Genomic DNA, 17,353 nt, shown 5'->3' with positions numbered 1-17,353 from the left:
TGTGTGTTTATTTTATGTTGACCGTGTCGCAGGTTAGTTCGCGAGCGGGGTAATAGATGCATCTATAAGCGCCGTCGACCCTCGGCAGTGCACAGTTTATTTCTGTTGGATCGGGCCGTCGCCTCGGCATGATATGCGCATGCTTATATCGCTTGTCTGAAATATTAAATGTTGATATTGCCTTTTTGGCCTGATATAATTTGGTAAAGATAAATGAAAAGAAATCTTGAAAATTCTTTATTACTTGTTAAAGGTGTTTACCTGTTTACCCGCTTTGTGAGTTAGAACTGTTATATAAATCCATGATTTCCTCACATTTTAGGATATTATTGTTTGACCACTAGCAAGTGTTAAAGTCGACCTCTCGTCTCTACTTCTTCGAGATTAGACGGAATACTTGTTGAGTACACGTTGTTTTCGTACTCATACTACACTTCTGTGCATTTTTGTTTCACAGGTATATGTAACATTAGTGGCCTACGGGGCGTAGCAGCACGGATAATTCGGGGAGTAGGTGAGTTGCATTATTCGAGGTGGCCCGCAGCTAGTAAAGTCCATTCCAGTAAATTGTATTTACTTTCTGTCCACTGTATTCCGGATGGATGTTGTGTTATGTTATTTCCTAGAAATTGCTCATGCACTTGTGACACCGGGTTCTGGGATGGTTTTGAAGTATTTTGTATTAACTGCTTATCATTTGAATTTGATTTGAGTCAATTATCTTTAATTTGCTAAACCCGAAGGAAAATTTCTAAATCTCAAAAGTATTAAAACGAGAACTTAATTAAGTATTTAGTTGGCTTGCCTGACACCGGTATCCGGCGCCATCACGACCCTTAGTGGATTTTGGGTCCTGACAACATGGTATCGGAGCACTAGGTTCCTAGGGTCTCACGAGTCATGAGCAAGTCTAGTAGAGTCTCGTGGATCGGTACGGAGACGTCTGTACTTATCCTCGGGAGGCTGCAGGACTGTTAGGAGTACTTCCCTTCTTGATTCCTTATCGTGCGATTTGATCCCTGGAAGCGTATGTCTTTAATTCATTCCTTCTCAATCTTATGCGACGCAAGCGCTTGTTATAAATCGAGAATTGAGGAAATCAAAATGGTACTACAGATGTGATACGAGATGTTTCTCCCAGTATAGCTGATCGGATTATTATCGTCGCTTTGTAGAAGGATATTTTATGGTTTCAACCTGTAGCGGTATTTCTGAGTGCTCGGAGGCTAGGCACAGGTTGCCATTATGCTTATGGACGATTGTTCCGTAGTAGTGATATGATGGTAGGATGTTGCCCACGTGTCGGGGCAGTGAATGACTTGAAGGGAGGTTTACTCAGTGCATAATCAAGAGATTCAGTATTTTATTCCCGGCAGGGGGAAAGGCAATCGAACTAAGGATGGTCAGACGTGGACTGGTGGAAGTAATGAGACTTGGTATTTGCAAGTGTAGTGGAGCTTTCTTCTATGATGGGGGTGTCGTGGTCCTAATTGAACGTACTAAGTTTGTCGGTGTTATGATCCGCTACAATTTGCCTTTGGGGCAAGATATTGTGAAATAGTATGGGAGATACAACTGTCAGATATCGCAGGGTGCGGTGGTTCAGGATTGAATCAGTATTTCTATTATTGACGGTTCGATAAAGATGACCTTCGCAAAGGTTTAAAGTTAGCAGCAATTGTGGGTTCAAGTGCCACGAAGATAGAGTTTTATTTAAGACAGCCACTGAATATCAAAGGACGAGGAAGGACATGTGGGAAGCGTCAGGCGGTGTTCAAAAATTCTAAAAAGGCCAGGTATATGAAGCGAAGGTCGAGTAGTCGATTAAGGGGATGAGTTCCGCCAAAGTGGGAGAGTGGCGGAGTTGCATATGGGCTTTGCAGTAGGATGACCACGTACCTTAAGGAGAGTTTGGAGCGATTTGAGAATATTAGGGGTCTACGGATCAAATTTGAAGTATGGGGTATTATGCGGCAGGACAGTTGAGAAAACGAAAAGGAGCTGCTTAAAGAAAGGAGGATGCAGCATAACTTCGAACTGGAAGGTTGTTGCCGAACATTCAGTGACGTCCACGAGGGATGAATGGACTTTTGCAGCTAGAGGGTGAGCTCGGACTCAGGATGGGTTATTGATGTCATAGTGATTGTATCCCGTGCAGTAGCATTGGAAGATTTCGGGAAGTGATTCCCACAGGTGGGTTACCCAAGTGAGCAGGTTAGCGGTCGCGTGGTTGGTGAGGCTTCTGTGAAGAATTCTATCGGTTATATAGCAAAGAGATTGGTTGTGCAAATGTGTTTGATGAGTCAAAATATAAGAAGGGGGTTTTACAGGAAGATTTCGAGAACATTTGCGGTTGATTGCGCAAGGTTATGTCAATAAGAGATAAAGAGGACGGGCGAATTCCAGATTTGTGAAATAATGGCTTCATGCTAAGTGGGAGAGTCCCATCGCTTATGATTGGGTTTCATGGTTAACTACTTGCGAGATTTTCGGCTATTAGCGTATCGATGGGCTATTTCAGCTGCGGGAAAGGACCATAAGTGGTAATTTGAGCAAAGGAAGTATTAAAGGCGGGCTATCACTGGCCTTTTTGGCCCATGTTCAGACTTGGGGAAAGATTCAGGATTTTGCTTTGTATAGATGCGGGTTCCTAAGGAAGTGATTTGGCGGGTTCTTCGCCAAGGGGGTATTCATGTGATGGAAGACTCATGGAGTTGATTATATTCGGGGCCAAGTCAGAGCGGGTAGCTCTCAAGAACGGTCATGGTAAATTCACAAGATGAGATGTGATGCCTAATGATTTCAAGCGTATAGTTACGGGTAAGAATCAAGCTTGTTAGCAGCCTATGAGAAGAGGCACAGAATGTTCTGTGATGTTTTGGCTTGCAGTGTAGCATTTGGAAAGTACGAAATGATTCGTGGGATTTGAGACAGCATGGTCGTGTGATTCAAGGTCACTCGAGATGAGTGCAGGTGGAGGATGTTATGTGTTGGATGGAGTTCGTATTATCTCTAAGGCAATCAAGGATAAAGTGGAAGAAGGTAGATTGATTGGCCATAGTCGAATTTGGCATATTGGTGTTAGTGATCAGTTTCCTCAGCGTGATCAAGCTATGCAAGTGATTCGTGATGGTACATGTGAGGCCGCCTTTCGGCCGCCGTAATTGATTTTATTCAGAGGTATTCCACTGTTATGGTCTGTTGCGCATAGGCGGATCTTGGAAGGGTTATGGCAGGGTTAAACCGCTACTTAGAGATTTGCATATGCTACGGCCAGGAGAATTTGCATGTGTGTTGCTATGTTCCTCCTGAAATGAGTTCAGTGAAAAGATTTTATATGATGAAGTGTTGACCTATTAGTGGTTTCGGAGTCATGATAAGAATCACGTCCTATCGTACATTGGTATGTCGGGTGCAGTGAGTAGCATGGAATTTGAAGTGAGAATCAAGGTTGCAGTTCGGTGCGGACAAAGATGTCACAAGCTCGGATGAGCAGGAAAGGAGTTTCGGTGTTTAAAGTAGGTTGGTGTTGTCTTCAGCGTCACCTGAGATCGGTGTTTTGGAAAAAGGGCTTGTATCATGGTTAATGATTCTTGATCGCTTTTCAGCGTTGGTGCGGCCGGTGGTTGAGATGTACGGACCTGTTCGATGTTTCGAAAGGTTGTGGGAGCATGTCCCACAGGAAGATTGTATAAGTGTGACATGTGGCCACTTGATTGATTAAAGATTTAAACCAAGTATGAGGATGGTGGTAATACTATTTATTCGAGAATTTATTCCTGGAGGGCACTCTGGTTATTGGGTTGTGGACTGTGGAGGTTCGCTCCAGCTATGAGGGTTGTTCTTATGTGTATGAGCAGGAAGGAGGGTTATTATGGACCTTGGAAAGGTTATTAGCCTAGTCAGTGCAATCAGAATCGGCTTGAGGTCGGTGGATGGATTCAATGTGAATATGGGCTCTATATAAATCCAAACTTGTCCATTTCAGTACTGCGCTCCTTATGGAGGAGTAGTCAGGGTGCTATTTCGTTGCCAGATATTTCATGTAGTGATGCACTGCGCCGTGTAAGTTCTGAGACGGCTTGAGAAATTGCTTATGTGTTGAGGATCCGCGTAGAAATGATGTTATATGAGCCAAATAGCTCTTGAGATTCAGATTGTATGACGCACCTCAGTTGTGCTTGAGTTTTGTAGCTTGTAGCGCTATATGCCCCCTCAGGGATAGTATTATGCACTTAGTGTGCTTGTGACCGAAGTTTTATATTTCATTGTAAGGAGCAAATTTAGCTCGATGCGCATCTCCTTATGTGAGATCTATGTGTGGATCGGGTGGCACGCCGCCATGGGTATGTTATTTGGATCAGGTTGCGCGCCGCAACAGTGTGATGTTGAGTATAGTTTTCTATATGCTATTTTTGTATGTCCTGCTTCCTATTTTCTAAGGAAAGTCCGTATTAGTGTGGGAGTTAGGTAATTCCTTCCAGAGTTCGTTTTCCTTTTGTATCGCGTTCGAATTGGTGGCCTATTGGCACAAGGTGGCATCGTATGAGACTTTTTGATATTGTCTGGGGCGGCTTATTGCCTGAGCAGTTGTATCGGATGAGACAAGATCCCTTAATCTAGGATCAGTGCAATCCGACTATATGAAGTATGTTATGGAGATTAGACCTTTATTTGGTTCAGAATGAGGTGATGTTTTTGTCAGGGGGTACAGACCTAATGATTTGTTGACTCGGCAGTCGATTATGAATTTCTGCACATCTCTTCCGTCGTGGAGGTATTGTAAAGGTTAGAGTAAGACCTGTGTATGTCATGCGGTGCAATGGGGGCATCAGATTAGTAGGATTTTGACTAAGTTGATCAGAAAAAGGTTATTGTGGTCCGGTGGGTAAAGTGATGCTAGGTGTGAACTCAGCAAGGTTATGCAGCCATGTTTGGATACAGCGTGTAGTGATTAATATGGTGATCTTATGGTGGAAACAGGTCGGGCATGGAATTTCGGATGTTGGAATTGGGTTTTAAGGCGTATTTGCTTGAATAAAAGAGAATATCTTCAGAATTGATCGAGCTAGTGTGCTCAACTGAGTTGTGGTAGCACGGGAAGGTGCATGAGAAGTCAAACAGCGATTTCAGACCACTCCAGTGTAGTTCTCAGCACGTTCGAGGACGAACGTAGGTTTAAGTGGGAGAGAATGTAACGACCCACCGGTCGTTTTGAGCCCTAGCGCGTCGTTCAGCATTCTGAGGCCATGAGCAGCTTCATTTCAGGTATTATGACTTGTACGCATGGTCGGAATTGAATTTCGGGAAGTCCATAGTTGATTTGGAAAGAGAAGTCTTATTTCGGAAGCTTAAAGTTGAAAGAATGAACTAGGATTGGAATTTTGAGTAAACGACCTTGGAATCAATATCTGAAGGTTCCAGCAGGTTCTTATGATGATTTCGGACTTGGGCGTATGCCCGGTTCAGTTTTTGGATGACCCGGGAGCGTTTTGGCACCTATTGTGGAAGTTAGCATTTTGGGAGAAATTTCATAAGTTTGGCACAAAGTGCACTTCAGTCTTATCGATGTCCGTTTGGGATTCCGAGTCTGTGAATAGCTCCGTATGGTGATTCTAGAGTTGGGAGCACGATCGGAAATGAAATCGGAGGTCTGTAGGTCATTTTGGAGCCATTTGGCTAAAGATAGAAATTCGAAGGTTTTTGAGAAGTTTGACCGGAAGTGGACTTTTTGATATCGGGGTCGGAATCCGATTCCAAAAGTTGGAGTAGGTCCGTAATGTCGAATATGACTTGTGTGCAAAATTTGAGGTCAATCAGATGTGATTTGATAGGTTTAAGCATCGAAAGTAGAAGTTGGAAATTCTAAAGTTCATAAAGCTTAGATTGGGGGTTGATTCATGATTTTAGCGTTGTTTAATGTGATTTGAGGCCTCGAGCAAGTCCGTAACGTGTTTTGGGACTGGTTGGTATGATCGGTTGGGGTCCCGGGGACCTCGAGTGGATTCCGGGTGATTAATGGATCGAAATTTGAAATTTTTGGACAGTTGAAGGGTCTGGTTGCTGGTATAACCGCTTCTGCGGTGGGTGAACAGCAGAAGCAGCCCCGCAGAAGCGGGAAAGGGAGTGACAGAAGCGAATTTTGGTCAGGGGCTCGAGGACAACAGATGCGGTCAAGGTTCCCCAGAAGCGGGACCGCATCTGCGGAAGGCTGGTCGTAGAAGCGGAAGAGGGCAGCTGGAGTGGACCGCAGATGCGGTCAGAGTTCCGCAGAAGCGCGACCGCATCTGCGAGAGCATGTCGCAGAAACGAAAAAGGGCGGCCTAGGGAGGACCGCGGAAGCGGCATTTTAACCGCACCTGCGGAACTGCAGAAGCGGTCAAGGGACCGCAGGTGCGGAAATAGCTGAGGCAATGAGGTCTTTTGAAAATCGGGGGTTGGGTTCATTTCAACCCCATTTTCTTCCATTGGAGCCGATTGGGAGCAGCTTTGAGGTACCATTTTCATCACTCATTATGAGGTAAGTAATTTATGCTAGCTTTGAGTTAAATACAAGGCTTATGTATGGATTTAGACAAGGAATTTGTAGAAAACTTGGGGTTTGAGGGAAGACCTAGGAAGTTATTGTTCTTGGAATTTAACCACGATTTTGGCTATGGAATTAAGAGGAAATTATATATTTGAGTTCGTGAGTTCATGGGTAAACTTGATCTTCGAGAAATTTCGGAATCCGGGCACGTGGGCCCGAGGGCATTTTTGTCAACTTTTCGTTCGGGGTTAGGAATTGTTATAAATTTGATTATAATGAGTACCTTAGTATATATTAATGGGTTTGCATAATTATTGGCTAGTTTTGGATCGTTGTGCATCAATTCGAGTCTTCGGAAGGGCGTGGAATGCCGGTTATGGATCTTCGGAGCGGGGTGAGTCTCCTTTCTAACCTTGTAAGAGAGAATTGTCCCCATAGGTGAATTAATTGGTATGTGCTCCTATTTGTGGGGGCTACGTACGCACGAGGTGACGAGAGTCCGTGCGTAGCTACTATTATGCTATTGTCCGGGTAGTCTAGGACCCAAAAGCATGCTATACTTGGACTAATTGTAAACTTATTGACGGCTTGAATTGCTTAAATCACCTTGGATTAGTAAACGAATTTCTAAAGGGATTAAACGCTATTTTCTTAAATTTTTAAAAGAGAATTTGTTTTATTTGGATAAATGTTCCCCGATAATTCTTGATTGATTGTTTGAGCATGTGTCTCTATGTGTACCTGCGTCGCATGCATGGTTCGCGAGCAGGGTGTGGGTTTATTTTATGTTGACCGCGTCGCAGGTTAGTTCGCGAGTGGGGTAATAGATGCATCTATAGGCGCGCCGTCGACCCTCGGCAAGTGCACAGTTTATTTCTGTTGGATCGGGCCGTCGCCTCGGCATGATATGTGCTGGCTTATATCACTTGTCTGAAATATTAAATGTTGATATTGCCTTTTTGATCTGATATAATTTGCTAAAGATAAATGAAAAGAAATCTTGAAAATTCTTTATTACTTGTTAAAGGTGTTTACCTGTTTACCCGCTTTGTGAGTTAGAACTACTATATAAATCCATGATTTCCTCACATTTTAGGATATTATTGTTTGACCACTAGCAAGTGTTAATGTCGACCTCTCGTCTCTACTTCTTCGAGATTAGACGGGATACTTGCTGAGTGCACGTTGTTTTCGTACTCATACTACACTTCTGTGCATTTTTGTTGGACAGGTATATGTAACATTTGTGGCCTACGGGGCGTAGCAGCAAGGATGATTCGGGGACTAGGTGCGTTGCATTATTCGAGGTGGCCCGCAGCTAGTAAAGTCCCTTCAAGTAAATTGTATTTACTTTCTGCCCACTGTATTCCGGACGGATGTTGTGTTGTGTTATTTCCTAGAAATTGCTCATGCACTTGTGACATCGGGTTCTGGGATGGTTTTGAAGTATTTTGTATTAACTGCTTATCATTTGAATTTGATTTGAGTCAATTATCTTTAATTTGCTAAACCCAAAGGAAAATTTCTAGATCTCAAAAGTATTAAAACGAGAACTTAATTAAGTATTTGGTTGGCTTGCCTGACAGCGGTGTCCGGCGCCATCACGACCCTTAGTGGATTTTGGGTCGTGACAATAGTGTTACGTTGAAAATGTGGTCTTCGGAATATGTTTTTGTAGTGTATGCCTTATATTTATGAAAAACCGACAAATAACCGAAAAAACCAAAAAACCGACATAAATCGAATCGAGAAAAAACTGACTTAATTGGTTTGGTTTGGTTCTAATATTTGAAAAAACGACTTACTTGGTTTGATTTTTTTTTAGGGAAAAACCGATCCAAACCGAATCATGAAGACCCCTACTTATCGGTTAAGAGGATTCTTGATATTGTGTATAGATGCACAGTGTTGTTTACTTGCCTTCTATGTGAGAATGGCTTTATTTGGCACGTGAACCATCAGTGCGGTTATAAATTGTAATGAGAGCACAGGATGCCAAGTGTTAGGGTTCAGGAATTGGGACCCGTGGGTTGTGAATATTCTGAGGTTCGGTTCCTTGTGGAGTTTATTGGCTAAAACCTGGTGTGAAAGTTATCGTTTTGGGTTAAGTTCTTACTTGCCTTTCCTAATTGTGATCACCGGATTTAAACTGTGTTCCGTTCATTCTACTGTGTCATTATTATGGTGTTCCGTTGTTAGTTGTTGTTTTCCTTTCTATCTGCAATTTCCATATCATTTTTTCATTATGTGTAGTCTTTATATAGATATCATACTATGTTGTTTCTACATTTATACTTGTTCAGGTTATTTAGTGCAGTAGGTATCTTGACTATTCCTCGTCACTACTCCACTGAGGTTAGTCTTGATACTTGGTAGGTACCGCCAGGGTGTACTCATACTACACTTCTGCACATTTTTGTGCAGATTCAGGTATTACGGAGTTAGTCGATCGTTAGCTAGCTGTACAGATCTTGTGGTGGAGACTCATGGTAAACCTGCTGCTGCGTTCGCAGGCTTCAGAGTCACCTTCTTATTTTGTATTTACAATGTTCACTATTATTTCGAAATAATTGTATTTTAGAGGTTTCCTAGCAAACTCTGTAGAGCGTATGACTTGTACTACCATTTTTGGGATTGTAATACTTGTATAAAGAATTCTAAATTTGAAATTGCTAATATTTATTTATTTTGTTATTATTTTCAGAAGTTGTTAGGCTTTCCTAGTCCCTAAGACTAGGTGCCATCACGATACCCAACGAAGGGAAATTTGGGTCGTGACAGCCAAAAAAAATTGAACGACTAGTAGCTTTCACTTTCCTTCGAAATTCCCTCATTTTCACTCCTAAGTGCAAGCTTCCAGGTATGAAAGCTTAATCTTTCCATCATCATCTTCTTCTTCTCTCCATGTGCCATCAAATACTAGGGCTTAAATAAATTTTTCGTTTCTGTGCAAAAATGGTTGAAAAACAACAGAAATTGTATTGTCGTTTCTGGGTGAGGTTGGTTGAGAGTGTGAGCTTATTGACTTGCTGTAAAAATGAAAGTCTGAGCACCCACGGCCTTGTTAAAATAGGAGTGATTTTGTGTGCTTACTATGTGTTCGATGAAAGGCCCGATTGAGATTCCTGGCCGAATTATTGAATTTTGTTTTCAACTCGTGGTTGTGCGTGAAGTCCATTGCATGATTTTGTGCTTAAAAACTGATTGGGTTATTTAAAAGTGTGCTTTTGTTAAAAAAAAATTGGGTGTTGGGACTGTACTCTGAGAGAAGCTTGGCTGGGGAAGACGAGATCGCAATTGCGATGCCTCTTCGCATTTGTGAAAAGGTGGTCGCAATTGCGAAAACTCTCAGCTCTGGCCACCTTCACAATTGCGAAGAGTTGATCGCAATTGAAAACTCTTTGGTTTCATGTTGCCTTCGCAATTGCGAGCTCTTGGATTTTCTGTTACCTTCGCAATTGCGACGAAAATGTTGCAATTGTGACATCAGAGAGCTGTGAGTTACAGATGAAAATCTAAATTTTTTTCTAAGGCTGGGTTTCGACAGTCCAATCATTTATTGACCATATTTGAATCATTTTGCAATGTTTTTCATACCCATACCATGTTTTCACTCCAATCCTTTGTTTACAGGCACCGTAAGCTGAAAATGAGCTCTAACTTGATCAAAACCAAGAGGAACTCTCAAATGCTAAAAATGAGAAGATGATGCTCATGTTGGAGACCATTCTTGAAAATGAGGAGAAGCACAACTTTGCACTCGAGGACTTTAAAAAGTCTTGACTCAAAATGATGAGAATATCCGCACTTTGGAATATCAAATAAAAAATATTGGTTGATGCTCACTATGCCCACCAACTTGAGAGTGTGAAAAAAGGTCAAGAAGAGTCCGATTTCAAGGAAGGAAGTGAGCTTTATTTAGAGGAATCAAGAATTAAACATCTGCCAACCGACTCCATATTTTTTAGTGATGCCAAGAAAAATATGGAATTAGAGTCAACTAAAAAATTGAAGATGTGTTTGTAAATGACTCTAGTTCAGGGGGAAAAAGATGATGTCCAAATCCGGGAAGAATTGCAATTTGAAGGCTTGAGGTCGCAATCCAAGAATTTTTCCACTTTGGAATTGCATGGAGATATGGGAATTGAGCCGTGTGAATCCATTGGGAAGTACAAAGAAGAAGAACAAGAGTCATATATTTTGAAATTTACGTATTCAAGAAGGCAAATGACATTCCTCGCAAGAAAGCCAAGAAATGCAAAATGAAGAAATTTATGTATGGCTTGATCATCTATGTCACGACCCACGTTCCAATAGGTCGTGAGGGCGCCTAACACCCGTGCCAGGCAAGCCATTTCGAAATATTACTATAATGCTTATGTTACTTTTAATTAAGATTACGCGGAGTAGACACTCAACTTGGAAAATTAAACCCAAAAGAAATAAATACTATGATAGAATAATTACACAACCCCAAAATAGAACGATCGTCTACTAAAGTGTGTGCCAGAACCTGGTGTCACAAACTACGGGCAACTAGTAGAATATACAACCAAAAGAATATCATTTATCCTACTGTCTGAGTCCAAATAGACAGAAATAGAAATACAAAAGAGAGACTTCTTCAGCTGCGGATCGACAATGTTGAGAGAAGCAGCTCACCGTAGAAGTCCCACGCCTGCTCACGACTGCGCACCAGAGTATGACGAGATACACCTGCCTGAAACCCCGTACATTTAAGTACAGAAGCGTAGCATGAGTACATAAACAATATGTACCCAGTGAGTATCCCGTCTAATCTCAAAGAATTAGAGACGAGAGGTCGACTTGATACTCACTAGGGTCAAATAATGGTTTTTAAATAAGATTTTAACAACAAAAAATACTCGACGCACAACAGTTTACAAAAGATATGTAATTCATAATCTCACTAAAATCCTGGCAAGTCAAGTTCTGTATTTACATTTATAAATTCATTTTAGCCCATGGAAGGCAATATCAACATTTAACATTCTCAGGCAAAGCTATATAAGCATGCGCAAATATGCTGAGGCGACGACCCGAACCAACAGAAATAAACTGTGCACTTGCCGAGGGTCGACGGCACGCCTATAGATGCATCTATTACCCCGTTCGCGAATCATCCATGCGACACGGTCAAATATAAACAAGTTCATGATCAAGTATCAACAACAATCAATACGCATATGAGGGTGGCTATACAAAGAGATGCCAATTATTTCCTTTTTAAAATGCCAATGGATTTAGGTCATTTTCCAATCCTTTCTTCTTAGTCACACGGGTTCATATAAATCCAAGGTAATCAATTATACTAGAAAATCACATAAAGCATGCTCATGGGTCCTAAACTACCCGGACTTAGCATAATAGTTGCTACGCACGGACTCTCGTCACCTAGTACGTACGTAGCCCCCGAATACAATGACAACTAATTGAATTATTATACCTGGGGACATTTCCCTCTTACAAGGTTAGAAAGGAGACTCACCTCGCTCCAAAGCGCGCTCCCGATATCAAGAACAAGCCCAAGCTCCTAATTCGAAGCCGAACGATCGCAAACTAGTTAAAATATGTAAGAACTAGTCAATAAAGGCTTAAAAGGCCGAATTCTAACTATTTAAGAAATTTCCCAACCTTTCCCTCAAGTTTCCTAAATTCCGACCCCGGGCCCACGCGCCCGGATTCCGATATTTTTTGAAAGAAATTGTTCTCTACAACCTAAGGATCAATAATATATGATTTCTAGTCCATTTCATAACAAATTCCATGCTTAAATCTTAGTTTTGCTAAAACCCTAGGTCTAGCTCTAACCCTTGATTTTTACCAAATTTTAGTGTTCAATCTACCTAATGTTCATGTAGTTCAACTTATAATGGAAGGAGATTACTTACCTTGCAATAATATGTTGAAACCCTCTCTTTGGAACCACCAAAATCGCCTAAGTGTAGAGTGAAAAATGGTGAAATGAAGCTTGAGTTCGTATTAAATGAAGGTTCTGCTCCCAGCTATTTCTGCTTCTGCGGAGCATTTACCGCTTCTGCGGGAACCGCTTCTGCGGTTTTGGGCCGCTTCTGCGGTCTTGGCCCAAATTTGCTGGACCGCTTCTGCGGTCAAATAGCCGTTTAAGCGGGACCGCTTCTGCGGTCTCAGGATCGCATCTGCGATTTTCCTGAGCTGCCCCTTACCGCTTCTGCGGTTTCCTGACCGCATCTGCGGTGCCGCTTCTGCGGTCCTAAAACCGCAGATGCGGTTATGACAGAAGCAGCAGACTCAGCATTTCCTAAGTTTTTCTACTTCGCTCGAACCTCGTTTATTTGACGCTCGGGGCTCCCGAGCCCCGCCCGAACATATCGACAAGTCTGAAATCACGAGGCGGACCTACTCAAACCCTCGGAACTCCCAAAACAACACTAAATCTCATACTCACCCCCTAAAACCAAATGAATCAAACTATTGAATCCTTAAGTTCTTAACTCTCCTCCAACGGGTCAAAACGCCCTTAAACTACTCGGTTGACACCAAATTTTACGGGCAAGTCTTAAATGACATTACGGACCTGTACCAAGCTTCGGAACCAAAATCCGAGCCCGATACCTAGGGAATCAATGATTTCTTAGTTTCTTGAATTCTTTAAAGCTTCCATTAAACAATTTTAGATAAAAATTCATTACTCGGGCTAGGGACCTCGGAATTCGATTCCAGACACACGCCCAGGTCCCATATTTTCCCACGGACCCTCAGAAATTGTAAAATCACGGATCCGGGCCCGTTTTCCCAAAATGTTGACCGAAGTCAAACTTGATCTTTTAAGAAATCCTAAAGAAGCAAATGGGCATATTTTTACTCAAAACCCTACCAATCCCCGAACCAATCGCCCCCGCAAGTCATAAAACAGTTAAAGCAAGTACGGGAGGCTTTATTTAGGGGAACAGGGTTCAAAAAGGCTAAACGACCGGTCGGGTCATTACAATCTACTTATCGTCCCTCATTGCTCGTGGTCACAAGCTTGAGTCCAAGTTAGATGCCCAATTTAAATCGTCCAAGCGGCGAGAAAAGTGGTTAAGTTCTGCGTAGTGCCACGACGTTAAATGTGGCTCTTGGTGGGAGGCAACCCATTGTTTTTTAAAAAATTTAGTCGTTTTTTAAATTTTCTTTTTTAGAATAGCTTAATGTATTATTTTTAACTAATCTCCCAAGTTTACAATTTTGGAGTTGATTTGAGCAGGTCGGGGTGACCGAAGAGCCAAAAACCAGTAGCTCTAGAAAATTGCAGTCCAGGCCTCAGTGTTCGCATTTGCAAACACATGTTCATATTTGCGAACTGAAGCCAATCGCAAATTCAAACAAGCAGTTGCAATTGCGAAAAACTGCAGACTTTTCAGTGTTCGCAATTGCGAACACTCAGTCGCAATTGCGACCTTTGAGGCACTTAAACAGGGTTTTTCCTAACACTTGACAAAAAATTGCAAAAATCTTTTGAGGCCAGAAATAATTGAACGACTGGTATCTCTCACTCTCCCAACTTCGAAATTCCCTCATTTTCACTCCTAAGTGCAAGCATCCAGGTATGAAAGCTTAATCTTTGCATCTTCTTCTTCTTCTTCTTCTTCTTCTTCTTCTTCTTCTTCTTCTTCTCTCCATGTGCTATCAAATACTAGGGCTAAAATAAATATATTTTTTTGTGCAAAAATGGTTGAAAAACAACATAAATTGTGTTGTCGTTTCTGGATGATGTTGGTTGCGAGTGTGAGCTTATTGATTTGCTGTAAAAATGGGAAAGTCTGAGTACTCATGGCCTTGTTAAAATAGGAGTGATTTTGCGTGCTTACTATGTGTTCGATGAAAGGCCCGATTGAGATTCTTGGCCGAATCACTAAATTCTTTTTTTCAATTCGTGGTTAAGTCCATTGCATGATTTTGTGGTTAAAAACTTATTTGGTTATCTAAAAATGTGCTTTTGTTCAAAAGATTTTGGGTCTTGGGACTGTACTTTGAGAGAAGCTTGGCTGGGGACAATGAGATCGCAATTGCGATGGCCTCTTCGCATTTGCGAGCTTCACATTTGTGAAGAGGTGGTCGCAATCGCAAAAACTCTCAGCTCTGGCCACCTTCGCAATTGAGAAGAGTTGATCGCAATTGCAAACTCTTTGGTTTCCTATTGCCTTCGCAATTGCGAAGAATTGATCACAATTGCGAGCTCTTGGGTTTCCTGTTACCTTAGCAATTGTGAAGAAAATGTCGCAATTGCGACATCAGAGAGCTGTGAGTTACAGATGAAAATCTGGAAAAAAAAAATTAAGGCTTGGTTTCGACTGTCCGATCATTTCTTGACCATATTTGAGTCATTTTGCAATATTTCTAATAGCCATTTTAACTCCAATCCTTTTTCTTACAGGTACTGTAAGCTGAAAATAAGCTCTAACTTGATCAAAAGTAAGAACTCTCAAATGCTCAAAATGAGAAGATGATGCTCATGTTGGAGACCATTCTTGAAAATGAGGAGAAGCAAAACTTTGCACTCGATGACTTGAAACAATTCTTGACTCAAATGATGAGAATATCCGCACTTTCGAAAATCAAATGAAAATATTGGTTGAGGCTCACTATGCCCACCAACTTGAGAGTGTGGAAAGAGGTTAAGAAGAGTCTAATTTCGAGGAAGGAAGTGAGCATTATTTTGAGGAATTGAGAATTAAACGTCCTCCAACCGACTCCATGCTTGTTGATGATGCCAAGAACAATATGGAATTAGAGTCAACTAAAAAAATTGAAAATGTGTTTGAAAATGACTCTAGTTCGGGGGAAAAGGACGATGTCAAAATCCGTGAAGAATTGCTATTTGAAGGCTTGAGGTCGCATTCTGAGCATTTTTCAACACTGGAATTGAATGGTGATATGAGAATTGAGCCGTGTGAATCCATATGGAAGTGTAAAGAAGAAAAACAAGAGCCATACATTTTACAGTTTACGTATTCAAGAAGGCAAAATGACATTCCTCACAAGAAAGCCAAGAAATGCAAAATGAAGAAATTGATGCATGGCTTGATCATCTACTTACCATCCCCCATTGCTCGTGGTCACAAGCTTGAGTCCAAGTTAGGTGCCCAATTTAGATCGTCCAAGCGGCGAGAAAAGTGGTAAAGTTCTGCGTAGTGCCACGACGTTAAATGCGGCGCTTGGTGGGAGGACAGCCATCGTTTTTATAAAGTTTTAGTCATTTTTGAAATGTTCTTTTATAGAAATAGCTTAGTAAATTATTTTTAACTAATCTCCCCAGTTTCACAATTTTTGGAGTTGATTTGAGCAGGTCGGGGTGATCGGATAGCCAAAAAACCAGTAGCTACTTAAAATTACAGTCCAGGCCTTAGTGTTCGCGTTTGAAAACATATGTTCACATTTGCAAACTAGAAGCAATCGCAAAATCGAACAAGCAGTCGCAATAGCAAAAACTGCTGACTTTTCAATGTTCGCAATTCAGAACACTCAGTCGCAATTGCAACCTCTGAGGCACTTAAACTGGGTTTTGCCTAACACTTGACAAAAAATTGCAAAAATCATTTGAGGCCAAAAGAATTGAACGACTAGTATCTTTCACCCTCCTAACTTCGAAATTCCCTCATTTTCACTCCTAAATGCAAGCATCCAGGTATGAAAGCTTAATCTTTGCATCTTCTTCTTCTTCTCTCCATGTGCTATCAAATAAATTTTTCTTTTCTGTGCAAAAATGGTTGAAAAACAACATAAATTGGGTTGCCGTTTCTGGCTGATGTTGGTTGAGAGTGTGAGCTTATTGATTTGCTGTAAAAATGGAAAAGTCTGAGTATCCATGGCCTTGTTAAAATATGAGTGAATTTTTGTTCTTACTATGTGTTCTATGAAAGGCCCGATTGAGATTGTTGGCCGAATCATTAAAAAAAATTTAATTCGTGGTTGTGTGTGAAGTCCATTGCATGATTTTGTGCTTAAAACTGATTGGGTTATCTAAAAGTGTGCTTTTGTTTGAAATTTTTTGGGTCTTGGGACTGCACTCTGAGAGAAACTTTGCTGGGGACAACGAGATCGCAATTGCGATGGCCTCTTCGCATTTGCGAGCTTCACATTTGTAAAGAGGTGGTTGCAATTGCGAAAACTCTCAGCTCTGGCCACCTTCGCAATTGCGAAGAGTTGATCGAAATTGCAAACTCTTTGGTTTCTTGTTGCCTTCGCAATTGCGAAGAATTGATCACAATTGCGAGCTATTGAGTTTCTTGTTACCTTAGCAATTGCGAAGAAAATGTTGCAATTGCGACATTAGAGAGTTGTGAGTTATAGATGAAAATCTGAAGAAAAAAAAAATTAAGGCTTGGTTTCGACTGTCCAATCATTTCTTGACCATATTTGAATCATTTCACAATGTTTTTCATAGCCATACCATGTTTTCACTCCAATCATTTGCTTACAGGTACCGTAACCTGAAAATATATAGCTTGACACAGCACACTCTTGATGGTATTCGGATCAATGTTTGTGAGATCTTCATAAGGGAACTGAGGGAGTATCTGATTTTTGGGGGTCAATCACCGATGCTCCTATCTCTCATCACTGAGCTGTGCCAACTGACTACACTTCAGGAGGCTCTAGGAGACAACTGGATAGATCCGAAAAAGCCTATTAACCCATTGAAGAAAGGAGGAGAGGACGGCACTGTCAAGAGCAAAAAGAGAAAGTTGGATTCTTCTTCTCAGACCGATTAGGGTAGCCAGCCAGCATCTTCTACAGAAGGACCGTTTTCTACGCTTTCCGAGTAAATGTGGCTGATTCGCG

Source organism: Nicotiana attenuata, unplaced genomic scaffold (assembly GCF_001879085.1).
Source record: "Nicotiana attenuata strain UT unplaced genomic scaffold, NIATTr2, whole genome shotgun sequence".
NCBI classification, from domain to species: domain Eukaryota; kingdom Viridiplantae; phylum Streptophyta; class Magnoliopsida; order Solanales; family Solanaceae; genus Nicotiana; species Nicotiana attenuata.
Note: the sequence above shows the minus strand (reverse complement) of the source record.